The following is a 6,795-nucleotide window of genomic DNA, read 5'->3' as shown; positions in this document are numbered from 1 at the left end:
ATGTCTATTGAATATTAAATAGTGCTGCTATTATCATCCTTACACTTAACTATATGTTGGAGGCTGAATATAATGATGGGATGATAAATTACAGTTGTCAATCGTAACCTATTTTGTGACATGTGACAACTCTGCGGTGTACAAACATGGTTTTCCGCTCTTTTCAATTAAGAAGCTTATTATATTTTAACGGAATTGTCCAATTTTGATCCAGGTCGCTGCTTATGTTTAAAGGACTGTTATGTGACACTCTATAATATCATTATTGGTGTGCAACCTAGAATAGTCGTAGTCAAGTCATGTTAACAACGACCTTGAACTTTTAGCAGTCACGGATAAGACATATATGAAGTTCGACTGATGATGAGACCTCATCATTTATTAAGAACGACTTTGGCGTTCCCTTTACTTGATGTTCGACATTCAAGTCTTGATAGCAGCCATAACGGTGCCGTTATGGGTGAAGCTTTTGATTTAACACAGCTTAAAAATATAATAATTACAGGCTAGACAAGTAGACAACTAGACAAGCAGTCAGGAATTTAACATATGAGTATGTTGATAGGAACAAGGGCCAAAGCTTAATATACATACCACGATCAACACAACGCAACAAGACTGGTGATATGAAAGGTTGTCTTAATGTTACAAGGTTAATAGTCAAGGAAACGCAACTTAAGGACTTATCGTTGGACATGCGTCCCTCTCCCGCAGAACCGTTAAGTGTATGCTTTAACCGTGGATGGTCGTATTGTGAATCTTCCCCCGAAAACAGGTTTTGGTCTAAAATTGTGCATTTTGGTGTTTTAAAAAAAAAAACATCCGAAATTTATATAAAAAGTTAACTTGGATAGTGTTTTGGGGCGCGCCGGGTGCACCCTTTTTCTAAAAAGAAACTAAATTTACAAATTTAATTTTGAATTTCTGAAGATCTTATGAGACTTACATGAGTATCCATTGGCTCTTACCTATTTATGATATTCAAAACTTCTTTTGTTCTGTTTAACACATTATTGAATGATTATGGATACATAGAAACTGTTAATACTAAGCAATAGAAACCTTACAATTTAATAAAGCACAGCTTTTAACGTCGTGATTGCAACACAATATCTCGAAACAAAGTGCCATTTTCTCAAAATATGGTGCCGTTTTTCTGATAAAGGTTTTGCTGAAACATTTACTTAAAAACAAATACACAATAAATGACTCCGTTAGCAGCATTTATCTTTTAAATGGGTCAGTCAAAAACAACAACCGGCAACGAAGAGTAGTCAAAAGCTTAAAAATATTAAAGTACACCGTAGCAACGGTACAGGTTTTAATGAAAAACCGGGTTGTCTTAAAGCTGCACTCTCATAAGTTAACCGTCTTTACAAAAAAAGAGCAAATTTTAGCGTAAATATCGGCAAACCAATGATATAAGATAGCTGACAAAAATCAGATCGAGGACTTTCATATTTCGTTCAAAAATTAATGTTTTATGGCTTTAACCCTTAATAACGGTTTAAGAAAAATGCTTAAAACATCAATTTTTGAACTTAAATATAAAAATCTGCTATCTGAATTTTTGTCAGCAGTCTTATATATCTGGTTTCTATCGATTTTCGCAAAAATTGGCTCGTTCCAAGACAAACCATATTTTTTTTTCAAAACGTTCAATCTGTGAGAGTGCAGCTTTATAATGATACAACTTTATAATGATATCTTGCAATGGGCAGGTTGTGATTTGTTATTTCAAATAGCTCCTAGGTCATTCTACCGGCTGACTTCTTTAGGTTCTCATCATATTTAGCATTTATAAATTATTTGCAGCTATTTTCACTTTAAATTTTAAAAACGCTCAGTATATAAGGTCCGACATCATGACTTGATACCTTTAACCGACAAAAGTGTATAGAGATAATTCGTTTTTATTGTTATTTCTTACATAGTTCAGTTATAAAACATAAATAAATCAGTAAGCCCGGCATGGCGGTGGGGGCTTTCCGACATTCTTATTTAACAGGATGTGCGTTATAGTCAATCTTCACAGTTAAGACAACAAGTAACATAATTCCTGTTCTGTATACAGTCAACGCAAAAGAAAACGAGCATAATTATTTAATAATAGATTAAACGTAAGAGCGTAACATTTTTTAACCGATGAAGCACCAAATGCTATATTTCAAGAGTGGTTTAGTCACTAGTGTTATATTTTCTTTACGTGTTCACAACGATTTTTAGTAATCGAACACTGAAACAAACACTGTAAAGTATTTTCCTAAAGAGGAAAAGAAAAAGCGCACCAAATTGTATACGAATGTAAAGTAATTTCGAAAATGTTGTTGAAATTATGTCCCAAATCTGATCGCACCAACGTTTGATTTGGACGTGAGAGTGGGCTAAAATTTCAAAACAGTGAACAATATGTAAATCTCTATAAATCACTGGAAAGCATAAATTAATTGATATTAAATACATAAAATGTCCGTTAACAAAAACAATATTAATTTATTGAATTCATTTTTTAAATTATGAACAATGGAAGTGAGCAATAAACAACTTGAATAATGCAGAAGTCTTGGTCATCGCCTTGACCATGAAGAAAGATTAAATTGTTGTAAATCTTGGTCTAGTAAATATTTGAATGCTGTGTAAGAACCACACACAATCGGCTATCTGAAATATTATGTGAACAGAAGAATATATTATTCGTTTGATGTTTTTAAGCATATATTCATTTTATTTGATTGACGCAGAATGACAGATTTTTATTTCGTAGTAAAAGACATGTGTTTTATGTTGGTGTGCGATCTAAATACAGTTCTTTCACTTTACGGCATCTGAACTTAGCTTCTGGTCGTTAATCACGTACAGCTGTCGTTGAATCAGCTTTAAATCTCCCTGTTTTCTTGAATTCAGCGTCCTTAGTCCTTGGTTTATAACAACATTTGAAGAACTGCACGCGTGATCTCAATGAGGTTTTGATCTGATTACAACTTGTACTGTACTTAATCATTATTCGTTTGTCTTATCTTAAATGATTGTATTAATTGTATCGTTTATGCTGTTTTTGGTTTCAGAATTGGATGTGCTGAAAAGCATAAGACTGAAGAACTATAGTTGAATCGGTCATCGTTCGCACAGTTCCCTGTCCACATCTTATTCTCAACGTGCGCAATCGTCTCATTTCAATTCATGTCGGCGGTGTTTACAACTTCAATCCGTTGAATCGTCGGTATTGGAATTGTAACCGATAAAGCCGGCGTATATTGTTTTATATAGACTATGTAGTTATATTATTTATTTTAATTGATTATGCAGTACATACTTTTACGCCAAACACTGAATGCCGACGCTAGCCAACCCACGGATAGCAACCACTTAACAGTATATAGGAATCTAGGAATTAGTCAAACTTACAAACAAAACAGCAGACAGCATGTTTTATTCAACATTAAGCAATTTTCGAATACATGGATATCTATGTGCACAGGGTAAGAAAGGTAAAGATGTTTGAAAGTCTTGACAATAATTGATCATAATCTACGTTCATCATGGCATTTTAAATACTCTTGTTTTAGGTAATATTCATATACATTGTTATGTCAGAAGCATTAATATGTCATTCAACTTTTACACTCTAATAGATTACATCTCACAAACACAAACGATGTTAAGTAAGTAATTCAAAAAGAAATACGGATTAAAAAATTGTATCAGCAAACAACACCGCATAATTGTCAGTGCCATTGTCATTGGCATTCTGGTTCTGGTAAATTGGTTGTTCTGTCCGTTTTTGTAGCTGTTCGTATGTTCTTGCCTCTTTGTCTTCTCGAGCGCCTACAATATACCGTGAATAACATGTATTTATGCAAATATTAACCATTATTGTATTACGATTCGGAACATTCACAAGTCTAATAAGCATATTACAATAATGATGATAACCCGCTATTTCACATTATATAGTTTCTTTATTCTATGTTACTTTAGTGCGTATATGTAAACTAAATCAGACCTTTCTCTTATGAAGCATATATGAAATAAACTAGTATACGATATTTCAATTTAACTGAAACCTGCCTTCCCTGTATCGGCAACATCAACAACGATATTCATTAATTTTAACGGCGATTTCATATCGCAACAACACAATAAAATGTAGTAAGCATGCTAAGGAAGTCGAATGCTATCATTCATGTCGGCTCTCATCTGTATCAATGTAACAAGATATCCGTCACTGTGATTCTAGAATATATATTGTTTGTTCTACATGCATAATTTATGTTTTCTTATTAACTTATATATATTGTTCATTTCTGCAGAAAAGAATAACGCATTTCATTATTCGATTGAATTATCTATAACGGTGCGTCATACAAGCACTTAATACTAATACAATAAGTCCGCTCATTCATTCCAAATACGAACCTGCTTCTGTGTCGCTGTCACTATCCTTTTTTCGTCTTCTAAAATGCAGTGATCGATGTACAAATGTGAATAACGTTTAAATTTATCTTAAGAAACCGTATAGTAAAACTCACGGAATATCATTTAGTTATTTACTTCATTCAAATGGAAATTTAATTCAATACCAATTCAAATTAATGTTCATCAAAACTTAACCATCCACTTTTAACCTTGTTTCGTAAGGTAAATCGCTTGACGTAAAATCATATACCTCCAAATGAAGATTAACTCCCGATGACAAGGGCAATTGCGAGAAGGTAGACAACACCAACAACAGCGCCACCAACTGCTGCTCCGGATTTTAAAAGTGAAATTAAAAACAAAAACATGACAGAATTTCTTGCAAGTCTACCTAGGTATTTGCCACAATAAATTTATAAGGTTTCCGTTGTTAAATATTTACCATTTTGTGAAAGCATTTACAATCGTATGCTTTTTGTCTGCTTTAAAAGTTTTATGCGTATTCAATAACATATATTATAAGAAATTGTACCATTAATACATCCTGTGTCCGTCTGTTTGTACCCATTCTCACATCCTAATCTACACTGACCATTCATTTGGTTGCATTCAAGAGACCCAACTTTAGAAACAAGGCAATGCTGGTCACACAGAAGAGAACACTGTAATCCATGTGATTCAGTTAGGCACCCGTGTTTGCATTTTCCAGAATGTATATCACAGGTGGACATATAATCATTCCGGAGTTTACAGTTTGTGCTGCAATTGTTTAAACAGTCACTTCCCCAAAAATCCTCTTTACATATATTGCATCCATCGTTGTTCTGAAAGCATGATTTACAATTCGATGTACATGAAACGTTACAGAACGATCCCCTATATCCATCTGCACATAAATAGCATACACCTGTTGACGAGTTACAGCCTCCAGAACAATTCGGTTCACATGGAACGCACTTCCCGCTGGATCCAAGATATGATTCATTAGTGCAACGTGTACAAGAATTGAATGTGTCTCGATTTGAAGTACAAACGAGGCAGTTTGATTTCACTTCCATACATGAATATAAACACTTTAAACCATAATACCCGTTCTCACAGCCGTTAACACATATACCTTTGAACTGTGTACATGTTTTGTTCAAACAATGTATTGGGCATGTATCGTTACAGTAAGTCCCATGGTATCCATTCACACAACCTTGATTACATTGCCCGTTCCAAGCTAAACAAGAGTTGTTCATACATTTAGTGTTGCAATGTTTATTGCATGTGTAGTAGACTCCGTTTATGGCGTATCTCCCAGTTGTACAAGATACGTATGCATCAGGAGAATAACGTTGACACGTTTTGCATCCCTCATAGCAAAGGACATTACAGTCAAATCCAGCGAGACCTTCAGCACATGAACTCTAACAGGAGCCGTCCGTTTTCCTACAGTTTGTTCCTGGCAAACAATGAGTACATTCATGTTCACAAGTTTCTCCATAATAATACTCATCAACACACGTGTCACAGCGATTTAGTGAAGTACATGTTGTGCAATTAGCGGGACAAGTCCGAGGGACACATTTGCCACCTTCAAAATTGAAATCTTTTTCTCATGTACATGACCCATCGTCTTGGTTGCATCTATTATTTAAACAATGTTGCCCACAAGTTTTAATATAATGATCACCATCTGTTCCTTCTTCACATTCCTGGCACCACCCCTAGAGAACTAAAATTACAATTAATCAGCTATTTTTGTTGGTTATTATTTTTTGTTGACTACATACTGATATCCATACATATTACCAGTCCATATAAGTGAAACTTTAAACTAAAACTTCGAACTTGAAATTTGAACTCCGCAATTAGACTATGTTGTTTCTTTTTTAATATAATAGTTTGTATACATGTATTGCGTTTTCACAGTAGCACATGACATGCATTCAATTGCCTAGTTGTTGTTGCTGTATAATGTTTGATCCGCCTGTCATCTTCACCATTATACAATGACATTTCCAGGTATGAAAGTATATAAACAAAGCAGGCCAATTATTTAAAAAAACTTTGAATATTTCTGAAACTGCATTGTTAAACAAATTGTATACTCAAGGGAATGGTGATTTACTTAAGGTTACATGGAAGTATGATGAAAGTATTCACCCTTCCCAGCCCCGACTCGACCCCACACTTAGAATCCGAAACACTGTGTATTAAGGACCGGAATCAAGAAAACCGCTCAATTTTAAACCGAAATCTGCATTTCATACTATTTAATACTATTATTAATTATAATTTCCAAATACTGTCTTATACATTTAATGGTAAATATTTGTATACCACGTATAACCCCCTATGGCTTCGCTCGGTTTAGAGCCCATATTATTTACA

This window comes from Mya arenaria, chromosome 10 (genome assembly GCF_026914265.1).
Source record: "Mya arenaria isolate MELC-2E11 chromosome 10, ASM2691426v1".
In the NCBI taxonomy this organism is placed as follows: Eukaryota; Metazoa; Mollusca; class Bivalvia; order Myida; family Myidae; genus Mya; species Mya arenaria.
This window is presented reverse-complemented; position numbering follows the sequence as displayed.